The 13,396-nt window shown below is 32.7% G+C and overlaps 1 long non-coding RNA gene across 2 annotated transcripts in view; it reads right to left on the bottom strand.

Moving 5' to 3' along the window:
* Positions 1 to 1,301: 1,301 nt before the first annotated feature.
* The window catches only part of LOC141501418 (uncharacterized), a 488,282-nt gene continuing 476,187 nt past the window's right edge, over positions 1,302 to 13,396 (bottom strand). For both annotated transcript variants that reach the window (XR_012472229.1, XR_012472230.1), the window contains exon 4: positions 1,302 to 1,569. This is a non-coding gene — a long non-coding RNA (uncharacterized LOC141501418). The remainder of the gene's footprint in view (positions 1,570 to 13,396) is intronic.

Genomic DNA, 13,396 nt, shown 5'->3' with positions numbered 1-13,396 from the left:
TGAGAGGAAGGAGAAGAGAAGGTGCATACAAAAAACAAAAGAGGAAGGAAAGATAGGGATAATATAGTGAAAGGGTTGGGAGAAGAGCTCTAAATAGAATAATCCATCCCTACTCGAAATGGTTGAAATAAAATTAAATGTGTAAAAGAAGAATCAGAGAACCATTTTTCTAAGCCACTTATAGTACTATAGCTACCATAATATCAAGGGGCATGACATAACCTATCCTATAGTATAAACAGTCTCTGGTATTATGTTCGGTTTTGTTACTGTGTACCACTGTATATGTAATGTTAGGACTAAAAAGATTTTATATATATATATATATATATATATATATAATATCAGATAAGAAAGGATGCTAATTTTTCCAAATAGCAATGTCTCTATTGGAAATTAAATAGTATATTCAAGAGTCATTTGTAGTAAGAATGAATCCAAAGATAGGACTGATAAGAAAAAAGATCTTAATCAGAAATAAGATTGCTACAATCATACTACCATTAACAGAGGCAGTAACAAATTGATTGTTTCATATAGGATGAACTGCTTTTTGAAAAACAAGTTCCATTGTTCATAATTTAAATACAAAAGTTATATATTAAATGAAGCAATAACCTTAACCTTGCAAACAGAGTCAAATTTCTTGACAAAGTAACCAAATGGGAGCTTCTGTTTAATGAAGGTTTTTTTGAAAGAAAAAAGAAAGATTTGCACAGTTTATGAAATTGTTGATGTGAAATCTTGTACACTTTAAATATATTATATTTTTACACTATGTTTTTGTAAAACATTCATTCATTACATTACAAAAGTATTCTTCAAGTAATCATATTCATGGTATGTTTGAAGGAGACTACAGGTTGTATTATCTAGTTGATGATTGTTCATACAATTTGTGTTTCTTTTTTCTCTTAGTAGCTGCTAGCCATTATCCATATTATTGTTCATTAATCCCCCTTTGCAAAAAAAGATCTTTGAGTTCTCTCATCTGTCACATCATGACATAAAACAATTGAAATGCTTTCCTAGTTGAATTGGGAAAAAATAGTTTTTCTATAATGCATGAAATGAATAACTTCCGGGTGGCACCATGTTGGGTCTATAGTCAGGAATATGAATTCAAATCTGGTCTCAGACACATATTGGTTATATGAGTACAGATAAATTATTCAATTTCTATTTACTTCAGTTTCCTAAACTGTAAAATGGAGATTATGATAATAATAGCATCTAACTTATAAGGTGGTTTTAAAGTTCTAATATTTAGAATTTACAGAGATAATGTTTAGAAAGTGCTTAGCATGGTTTCTGACACATTAAAGCCTGTTCCTTTCCCTTTCTCATGAATAAATGAATGATTGAATCATATATTAAACAGTATATGCCAAACACATTGTTAAAGGATAGAGATACAGATACTATAGCAGGAAAATCTATTCCTGGAAGGAACTTACATTAAAGTAGAAGGGAGAAAACATATATTGGAGTGATGGTCAAAGAATGAATGGTCTTTTCATATGGAAAGTTCCAGGGTGGTTTGAATATTGAATGGTCCTTTGGTATACCCTGTCCAAAGGAAAAAAAATGTTTTAATGTTATTACATTTCTCAGTGCAAGAGTTCTAATGTGGGGGGAGAAATGGCAAGAATGAAGATAGATTCATAGTTCTAGGAAGTTCAAAACTTCATGTTTTAATTCATCTGTGACATATTATGAAGGACTGATTTAGGAAGGGGGAATTAAGAGATGTTAAGTGTGAAATTTATCAACTTGAAAATGGGAATGAGTTACAGAAAGAAGAGAAATATGATTAAAAGTTCAACTTTAAGAAAACTAGAGTGAGTTTTAGAATTTCCTTGATAAAAATATCTTTTTTGAAATATTGACTTAATGTTACATAGTTGTTTCCTTTGTATGAGAATTATGTCATTATATTGAAAACTCTGCATGTTATTTTCATTTCCACTTATGGTTTAGTTTTATTTATGAATTCATCACTCAACTGAAATTTTAAGTTACCAATTATCTCTTAATTGCCCAATCTGATGCCCTTTTCTGATTGTTCACCCTTGTTCACCCTTTTGCAGCATTTGATTCTTTTCATTATGTTGTACTCTTGGTTGCTCTTTCTTCTCTTGGTTTTTATGACTATTCTTTCATAGTTTCTTTTGCTTATTTAACTACCGTATTTCCCCACATATGACTCACCTTTTTCAAAAAATTTGGGGTCTAAATCTGAGACCAATTTATGCAGTAGTTGTAGTTTTTTTAACTTGCATTTCCCACTTTTTGTATTTGTTATATTTGTGCTCATTGTTTAGCATTTGTTACATTTTGTCTTGTTCAGCCCAGAAATGGCTCAGAAAAGATTTTCATACAGTGCTGAATTTAAGTTCAAGTGATCCAGTTTGCAAAAGTGAATGGAAATCAAGCTGCTGAAAGTCAGTCTGGTCTTCCTCCAACTGAGAAAACAATCTAAGACTGGCTGTAGGAAGAAGAAACCCTACTGAAAACACCTCTGCAGAAAAAAGGCTATGAGAGGCAAGTCAGCCAAATGGCCTAATTTAGAGAGGGAATTGAAGAGATGGATTTGAAGAGCAAAGAGCCATTGGAATTCCTGTGTCCACAAAGATGGTTCAATAGGAGGCCAGAAGAACTGCTGATGAAAAAGAAGTGACTGATTTCAAAGGAGGATACAATTGGTGCTTCAGGTTCATGTAACAGAATGGACTAAGCATGTGTCCATGCACCAGACTTGCCCAAAAGATGCTTGAAAGCTATGAGCAGAAGGTCCTTGAATTTCATGATGAATAAAAATTGAGTTCAATAAATATATGAATCCATTTTTCTCAAATTTCAGGCTCTCAAAATAAGGTGCATCTTATACATGAGGGAAATATGGTATGTCTTGTCCCTTAATGATATATGCCTCAGGGATTCATCTTCAGTTCTCTATCCTTCCTATATGCTTTGAATTTGTGACCTCATCTATGCAGGCAGCTATATGACACAGTGATTAGAGAATTGGGTCTGGACTAAGGAAGATCTGAGCTCAATCGTCTTTGTTTTTTGTTGTTCAGTCATTTCAGTCATGTCCATCTCCATGACCCCAGTTGGAATTTTCTTGACAAAGATACTGAAAAGGTTTGTAATTTCATTATTCACCTCATTTTATAAATGAGGAACTAGGACAAAGAGAGTTAAATGACATGCAAAGGTCCCAGAACAATCAAGTGTCCTGAGGCCAGATTTGAACTCAGGAATATGTCTTCCTGACTTCATAATATCCATTGTGCCACCTCGCAGCTTCAAATCAGTCCCCAGATACCTATAAACTATGTGATCCTGGGCAATTGACTTAATCCTTTTTTGCCCGAATTTCCTGATCTATATATTGGGGATAATAATAGCAAACATTTCCCAGAGTTGTTAGAAAGATTAAATGAGATCATAAAGGACTTAATACAGTGCCTAGAATATATTAAGCATTATATACTTATTATTATTAATTATTATCATCTCTATCTTTCAGATTTATATATTCTGTCATATTCTCTCTCCTTAGATCCAGTTATGTATCTTCAACTACCTACAAATATTTCATATTTCCTGTCTCATATGCATCTCAAACTCAATTCCTTTTGTGGTGAGCATAGACTTAAGTCAAGTCTAAATTTTAAGTAATTTTTCCCACTGGAGTTTCTGGGTGGGTAATAAAGAATCAGAAACAACAAGATCAAAGGGTTTGTCTTTATCTCAGGAGGCCAGACTCCATCAGGCTTCTTAAGGGTATATATACATGTCCAGTTGAAAAAAGGAAGTAAAAAACAACTGACCTATATATGAAGTGCAACTAGAAAAGTAAATATGCTGAAAAATAAATTCATTCAATGAATTCCCAAATCAAATAAACATACATAGTTTGTTGGTTACCATCTATTTGGTTTCTTTGTCACATTGCTTCTCTATTAGCATGAATTATCAAGAACTGGCTGAATATTGGATTTGCTTTTTGTTGTTGATAATTACTCTGAACTGGAAAATGAATTACAATATTAAACATATATCTATGGAACATGGAACAATTATGGTCTGTCCATTATAATGCTTGATGAAGCCTTTCCTTGTTCTCTTGGGGTGTAGGTGGTACAAAGGCAGAGGCCTTTGTTCTTACAGAAGGTTATCTGTATAAGTTCACATGCAAAATGGAATATGTGGTATGCTGCCCACACCCAGCAACAATGAAAGTCTGCCACTACTTATTAGTAGCTGTATGAGTCACAGGATAAAGTCAATAGCTATGCCTTTTGCTATCCTTCAAGAAAAAATCATAAAATAGAATATGACAGTCTACAGTGAGTGAAAATTTGAATTCCCTAAGCAGAGGATTTAACTGAGAGAATGACTTGTCTTTCAAAGTTCTCAAAATTCAAATATCAGGATCATGGGCATCTGTGCTGATCTTTGTTGAAATAAAGAAGAGGGTAGAGAGGCATTCTCTCTGCTAGTTGAGATCATGTCTTTGTCTAGCTTTAGAGAGGTAGGTACTTTAGAGGTTAGAACAAAGCTCTGTTATTTTTCACACTAGATAAATTCACAAAAACTCACAAATAGAAATACAAAGGTATATAAAATGAATTATTTCCATCAGAAAAATAAAAATAATAGTAATACATACACACACACACACACACACACACACACATATATATATATATATATATATATATATATATATATACAAATATAATACTTGAAGGTCTGCAAAATGTTTTTCTTATAACAGCCTTTTGAGATAACTTTTACAATAATATCTCCATTTTGCAGATGAGAAAACAGAAACATAAAAGTTGAAGTGATTTACCTAACACTACTGAAGTGATTTGCCTAACACTACAACATAGTATATAATAAATGCTTTCTGACTAAATGATGAAAATTGTGTTTTGTAGCATTTTTTTCATTTTATGGATTTAATCAGGTCTGGTCACTTAGTCATTATTGCCAACTTCAACATTTTAGTACCTCTGGGAGCTAGGGGGAGAGATTTGAAATATGGAAGTTTCATTACTGACATTAAAGAAGACAGATGATTAGAAAAACTCAGAGAAATCTATTTAATTTCATCTTTTTTGGATTCTCATTCTATTTTTATCTGCCAATACTCTCTGAATAATAATGCTTAGCTGAGCCAAATTCCAAAGTTTTTTCTTCTTTCAAAAATATAATATGGAGGGGACGGCAGACTTAACGGGTCAAGGAGACATTTAAAAATGAAAGAGCAACAAAATAAATCAATAATTTTAAAAGAAAATAGAATTTACAGTCTTCGTGCATGGGGCTTCTAAATTTATAAACTATCAGTAGAACTTAAGCAACCCTAGATTTCTGCTTTGCTTTACCTAATCCATGTTCCTTCCATGCTTTCAAATGCATCTCCTCTCTGTACCCTATATCAAGTTTCCAATCTATTGTTCTGGGAAGGCAATCAAATCACTGTTTTCAGTGCTTCTGGAAAAAGCATTAAATCAATTATCTTAAGGGACCTTTCATTTCCCCATTACTTTCCAAATCTACTTAGACTTTCCTAGCCATCATAAACTTATATGTAATTTCTCTCCAATTCAAACATAAGTTCCTTGAAGGCAGGAATTGACCATCTTTTTTTAATATGCATTCCCTGAACTTAATACACTGTCTGGAATGTAGCTCAGTTTTATAAAAATGTTTTCATTTATTCATTTCTTGATAGAAAATTAAATTTTATAACATCATTTTTACAATTTTGACAATAATTCATAATTGTAGCAATTCTGACAATCTTCACAATAAAGAGCATGTGTATAAAGCTAAGACTCAGAATGGAAAATTTTGCCAGGTAACTTAAAAAAAAATCTCTTCACTACTTAATCCTCTTTAGTGGATGTTGTCACATCAACTGCAATTATCTTTATCCTATTCTACTTGGTTATGGCATAGACACTGTCCTTCCTTTTTTGAAGAAGACCATGCCAACCAAGTTAATGTTGGCATGACTTGTCTATTATGTTTATTGTAGTGATGGGTATGTTGTGCAAAAACATCCTTATCACTTATCTTTTCCAGAACCATTTCACCGCATGACCTTTGAATATGATTTCCTTTCTCATATCAGAAAGGTATCTTGGTACTCTTATAGTGCCAAACCTATCTCTCCTTGGACTAATCATCAGTATTATCTTTTCCTCACCTATCTATCAGCAAGGCACCATCATGTTTCAGGAACACCTGACTATGACACCACATCCAAATCTGTCCACAGACTAATCCACAGTGCACTCCCTTCTTCTAAATGCTGCAACTATACTTCCCTTGGAACCTGAAGACTTTGGTTTCCTGGATGCTGTCTAGCAGTACATGAGAATAACTCTGCCAGATCGTTAGTCGGTATCATTTATGATCTGAATTATAAAAGTAATCCTATCATTTTGGAATCTTTTCCTCTTGTCCATCTTGTGCCAGTCCAAGAATTTCACCTCTAATGGCATAATATGAATACCCCCAGCCATTCCTCCTAACCATGGCTTCAGTTGCAAAACCAGGAAAATAGAACTGGGGTCCTATTCCTAACTGGATTATCCAGGTGACTTGGCTTTGCTTTGAATATTCACAATTTCTTACTAATTTTTCAGTCCTATGAGACAGTAAGTTAAGAGCATAGAAAGGGAAATGAGATGTGGCCCATCAATGTTATCCCAAAATACATCTATGAGCTTTAATCTGCTATTGGAACTGGAATAACCATGGTTGTTAGTATCAGGCTAGTCTTTTTAAAGAAATTAAAAAGCCTTGAAAGTGTCCTGTATTATAAGTAGCTTAGTAGATAAAAGTGCCATGTCTGAATCATGAAGACCTGAGTTCAAATCTGGCATGGTGAACATTGCTCTATGACTGTATAAGCAAATCTCATCATTTTTCTGAATGACCTCTGTTCAAATGTTTGATTCAGGATTTGTTTCAAGTTTCAAAGCCAAAAAAAATCAAGAAATAGAATCGGAGCACTAGAGAAGGATAAAGTAAGTAATCCCCTCATCCTCCCCAAAAAATAACCACAGCCACAAAGAAACCAAAATGACTTAGATGTAATAGCTACTTTGTTATACAGACAAAAACCAGAAACCAAAACCAATGCCAAACCAAAAAAAGGAAAGTATACAGGACAAAACTTAGATCATCGTAAGAAAAATTGTGTGTATCAACCAAGTCCTCTACTGTTTATAGGACCTATAATTATAATTTGGATGGAAGATAGATAGACAAAAGTGGAAAATCAATGAGACTTTCACTCCTGGAGTAAGTGATCATTTCCTCTGAATTTTGATAGTAATTAATGTTGCCAACTTAGGCCCTTTGTCTTTTTATCTCTAATTTTCTCTTGTTACCACCATGTACCATCTCTGTCTTCCTATTACTCAACCAATGAAATATTCAAAACTTCTTGAGAAAAGTTGCAAAGATATAAATGCGTATTATGAATTTGATGAAAATGTATATGTTAAGATTTGAACCAAATAAGCTGCTGATTGATATTTGGGATACTGAGTAATGAAAGACTTTGATGACAAGGAACTACAGTACATGGTTTTAACCAGAGGATCATAATTTTTAATATTTATTTACAACTATTCCAATATCATTCATTTCATTTATAATTCTATGTCTTTTATTTTATATATTTAAAAATATTCTATGAAGGATTGCATAGGTTTAACCAAACTGCAGAAAGGGAATATGAATTGAAATTAAAAAAAAATGGAAGAAGCCCTGATATAGAAAGTAGCTAGATAGCATGGGCTAATAATAGAACACTGAGTCTGGAATTAGAGATGTGAGTTCAAATTCACTTCACTCATTTATTTACCATGTGACCTTGTAAAAAGTAATTAACCTTGACCTTAAGCTTCTTCATATTTAAAATGGAGATAATAATAGTACCTAGTACCTACCTTCCAGGGTTATTGTGAGTATCAAATGAGATAATATTTGTAAAGCACTCTGCAAAATTTAAAGCACTATATAAATATTGTTTTGCTGTTAAACATCAATTTAACAGATATTCACTAAAATAATGAAGTGATACAAAGGAAATATGTTTGCTGTCCCAATTTACTGGTATATATTCAGAGTATTCTTCCCTTCTATTAAGACCATATGGAGTACTTCTGCAGCCAAGCAAAGATGGCATCATGAAACTAGCATGCTCCCTGAGTTTTTCCCTACAGAAAGTTAAATGAAGTCTCTACACTGAAATTAAAACTACAGATCCCACGAAAAATACTGAAACAAGTTTTTAATTGCAGACATGGAGGATCTTCATCAAAGATCTATCTCTTTGGGAAAAAGGATAAGTAAAGACCAGGTAGGTGGAAGAGCAGTAAAGCCAGCTACAGTGCATCCAGGTCCCTGCAGGTAGACAGCACCCCAAGTCCTGGAAGCTATGCAGCAACTCAGGTCCCAGAATCTAGATAGCAGGAGAGCAGGGAGGCTCCCATCCCAGTTTAAACAGTGGGAACACTGGGACAATAGATAGGACTGGATTGGGAACCAACCACTGCATAGGCAGAGCCTGGATATGGAGGAAGTAACAAACCTCTGCATAGGCAACACCTGGTCTGCATAGGCAACATCTTAGTAAACCATAAGCCAGAAATAAAACTCCAGTCCCAGAACAAAAAGTTTGGGACTATACTCCCTATACCCCAGGAGCAGAACTCAACAATCAAAATGAGAAGTAAACAAAAAGAGCACTAATCATAGAAAGCTACTCTTCAGATAGATGTGATAAAAATGCCACCTGTAAAGAAGAAAGCAGTGGCAAATTACATACTTGGTAAGTCTCAAAGGATTTATGAATTGAATTCAAGTCCAAAACCACATAGAAGAGCTTTAAAAAGAATTTTAAAAAGCAAAGAAGAGAGGAAGAAGAAAACTGTAAAAAAGAAATGAGAGCCATGTAGGAAAATTAGAAAAAAATTAACGAAAGAAACCAATTCCTTTAAAAATAAAAAGAACCTGCTGGAAAAGCAAAAGTAACTCATCAAAAAAATAAAATTGACCAACTGAAAAAATAATTTAGGGCAGCTAGGTGGCACAGTGGATAGAGCACCAGCCCTGGAGTCAGGAGTACCCGAGTTCAAATTTGACCTCAGACATTTAATAATTACCTAGTTTGTGACCTTGGGCAAGCCAATTAACCCTATTTACCTTGCAAAAATCTTTAAAAAAAATAATTGCCACTCATCAAAAATCAAATCTATCAACTGGAAATTTATCAACTTAACTGAAAAGTCAAATTGGCCCACTGAAAAGGAACGCAGCTCATCTAAAAGCCAAATTGACCAACTGGAAAGGGAATATCACTCAGCAAAAAGTAAAATTAACCAATTGGAAAACAAAATACAAAAACTAAATGAAGAAAATAAAATCCAAAAAATCAGAATTGGACAAACAGAAACTAATGAATCTATGAGACACCAAAATTCCATCAAACAAAATCAAAAGGCTGAAAAAAATTGAAAAGAGACATAAAGTACCTTTTAGGAAAAATAAAAAGACGTAGAAAATTGATCCAGAAGGGATAATTTACGAATTCTTGGTCTACTAGAAAGTCTAGATAAAAAAAGCCTGGAAAATATCTTTCAGAAAATTATTATGGAAAATTGTCCTAATATACTAGATCAAGAAGATATAGTCCTTGAAAGCATACATAAAACACATCCAAAAAGAGAACCAGGATAAAAAAACTTCAAGGACTATCATACCCAAATTTCAGAATTCTCAAATAAAGGATAAAAAAGCAATTTAAATACAAAGGAAGTAAAATCAGAATAACACAGGATTTATCACCATCAACATTAAAGGACTGTATGATATTTCAGAGTGCAAAGGACCTTGGATTACAACCAAAATTCAGCATATTCTGTTAGGGGAAAAGATGGAATCTCAATGAAATAGGGGACTTTTGAAATTTTCTGATGAAAAGTCCAGAACTGAACAGAAAAATTCAGTCTTCAAATACAAGACACAAGGGATACATTAAAAGATAAATGGAAAGGAGAAAAATAATGCTAGTCAAGAATATAAAATTTACATCCCCAAAGGCAAGATAACACTTGTATATCTTGAAAATTGTATTTCTCTTAAGTTAAAGGGTTTAATATAGTTGAAGGGATTTTACTTAAATAATATGGGTATGATTGATTCTTGTCCTTCTTTCCTGAGGAAGAACCAAATGACATAATTATGTTTGAGAAAAATTATAGTGTGTCTTAACGGGCTGATCAGAACAATACAAGCTCAGAATTCAATACAACTCCTAGGGTCAAGGTGAACACGTGGGGTTCTTACTCTAAACTTATATAACTCACATTTCCTTTGAGCTACTTTAATTCTGACATACTCATAAAATACAACATTTCTCTGATAAGGATACCCTATGCTGGACCGTACTGTGCCATTGTATACCATGCCTTAAGAGAGACCAATACTTAGAGTATTTAGAGGCTCTATAAATAATTAAATCAGTAGTAACCTGATTTTACTACCTCCCTTGGTTAAGAATTGTTGAAGTTCAATAGGGGAAGACAGTGGGAGCATACTTAGAAGAGTTGGACATAAAGAGTTCAAGAAGTTGAGGTGGCTGGGTGGTGTAGTGGATAAAGCACCGGCCTTGGAGTCAGGAGTACCTGGGTTCAAATCCGGTCTCAGACACTTAATAATTACCTAGCTGTGTGGCCTTGGGCAAGCCACTTAACCCCATTTGCCTTGAAAAAAACCTAAAAAAAAACTTTAAAAAAAGTTCAAGAAGTAATCTAGCCTTAATCCATATTTTTAGTTAAAGAGTACTATAGTACCATGGTTGAGGTGTCAAAGGTACAAAGGGAAAAAGTGGTTTTAGAGCTATGTTTGGAGTACTATAGAGGAAGAAGAGAATTATTTAGAGGGACTGGATATGAAAATATTGTGAAAAGATTTTGATTTGCTTGCCCCTTTAGCTACAGTTTGGAAAGAATGTGCTTGGGAAGGTTCATGAAATAATTTGACCTTGCATGATACTTTGGCTCATAAGGATTGTGTGTCCATGAAACGTACTTGAAAAGGGGGTAAGATATAAAATGATTTTGATGCGATTTATGCTCTTGAAAAGTGTATTTACAAAGAGACAGAAAAGGGGAGGATATTTAGGGATTTTGAGGCAATGCTGCTAATCAATCAATCAAGGATTCAATCAGTCAACCTTTGAGAATAGTAGTTCTATCAGGACAGATAAAAAGGAATATATTTTGACAAAGGAGTTGTAAGCACAAGACAGGATTAAAACAATAAAAACACAAAGAGAAGGACTATACTAGAAGAAAGCTAGCAATTAGTGAATTAATAACTTAAGGTAAAGAGGCAAAAAGTCCTATTATAGGGGAGGGAGGGAATGCTGAGCAAATCCTACTCAATAGATTTGGACCAGAGAAGGAAATAATATACCTGTGAGTTTTAAAAACTATCCTATCCTATAGGGAAGTGGGGGCAGGGGGAAGAAAGAGAAATAAAGGACTGATAGAAGAGAAGGTGAAAGTAAAAATGAAAGCCAAATCAAAGTAAAAATTTTAAAGAAAAATTAAAAGGGAAAGAGACCAAAATATTGGTGAGGAGATTACATGGTGAAAGATAGAATGGAGGGAAATAAAGAATTAGTAATTTTAACTGTAAATGTGAATGGGATAAAATTTCCCATAAAATGCAGATACAAAATAGATTTAAAAACAGAATTCTACAATATATATCTTACAAGAAACATATTTGAAGCAGAGAGAGATATACACAGAGTAAAGGTAAAAGGTTGGAGCAAACTATACTGTTTCAGCAGAAGTAAAGAAAATCAGGGGTAGCATTCCTGATTTTAGTCAAAGCAAAACCAAAACCAGATCTCATTAAAAGGAGAAGGAAACTTCATCTTCTTAAAAGGTACAATAGGCAAAAAAGTTATAACATTATTAAATACATATACATATATGTATGTGTATGTATGTATGTATGTATGTACCAAGTGGCATAACATCAAATTATTGGAGGAGAAAATTACAAGGAGACAGACTGCAAAATTAAAATTATGGGGGACTTCAATGTCCCTCTCTCAGAGTTAGATAAATCTAATCACAAAATAAACTTGAACGAAGTTGAAAAGGTGAATAAAACTACAAAAAATGTAAATATGATAGATCTCTGAAGAAAACTGAATGGAATAGAAAATAATATCTTTTCCTTTGCATCTATATATTTCATCTATACCAAAACTGACCACATATTTGGATATAAAAACCTTACAATCAAATACAAAAAAAAGAAATATAATAAATGCATGCTTTTCAGATAATAATGCAATAAAAATTATATGTAATAAAGGACCATGAAAAGATAAGCCAACAATTAATTGGAAACCAAATAACAATTTTAAAGCATGAGCAAATCATAGAAATTATCAACCATTCCATCCAAGGAAATGATGACAATAAGACAGACAACATACCAAATTTTATTTAATGCAACCAAAGTAGTTTTAGGGGAAATTTTATACCTTTAATTACTTAAATGAATAAAATATTGAAAGAGGGGATCAATGAATTGTGTAGGCAACTAAAAAAAACCTGGAAAAAGAACAGATTAAAGATTCTCAATTAAATTTTAAATTAGAAATTCTGAAACTCAACAGAGAGATTAATAAAATTGAAGTCATTGATTTAATAATTGATCTAATAAATAAAACTAAGAGTTTGTTTTATTAAAAAAATAAAAAATAAACATTCAATTCATCTAAATTATAAAAAGAACGAAGAATACCAAATTACCAGTATCAAAAATGAAAAGGGTGAATTCACCACCAATGAGGAAGAAATTAAAGAGATAATTTGGAGCTATTTTTGACCAGCTGCATTAATAGATTAATAAAAAATAAAACAAAATACTTGAATATCCCCATTTTAGAATAAGAAATTGAAGAAGCCATAAATATACTTCCTAAGAAAAAGTTTCCAGGTCCAGATGGATTTACAAGTGAATTCTACCAAAATTCTACCAAACATTAATTAATTAATTATAATTCTACATAAACTATTTTTAAAAAAATAGGAGAAGAAAGAATTCTGCCAAAATTCTTTTATGATACCTATATGGGCTTTTAGAAAGAGTGAAAACAGACAAAGAAAATTATAGACCAATCTCTATAGTGAAAATTAAAACAAAAACTTAAATAAAATTTTAGCAAAGAGATTAGAACAATTTATTACTATGATAATAATCCTAATTATGTATAATTTATTACCAGGTAGGCAGGGATGGCTCAATATTAAGAAAACACCCAACA

Source organism: Macrotis lagotis, chromosome X (genome assembly GCF_037893015.1).
Source record: "Macrotis lagotis isolate mMagLag1 chromosome X, bilby.v1.9.chrom.fasta, whole genome shotgun sequence".
NCBI classification, from domain to species: Eukaryota; Metazoa; Chordata; class Mammalia; order Peramelemorphia; family Peramelidae; genus Macrotis; species Macrotis lagotis.
This window is presented reverse-complemented; position numbering and strand designations above follow the sequence as displayed.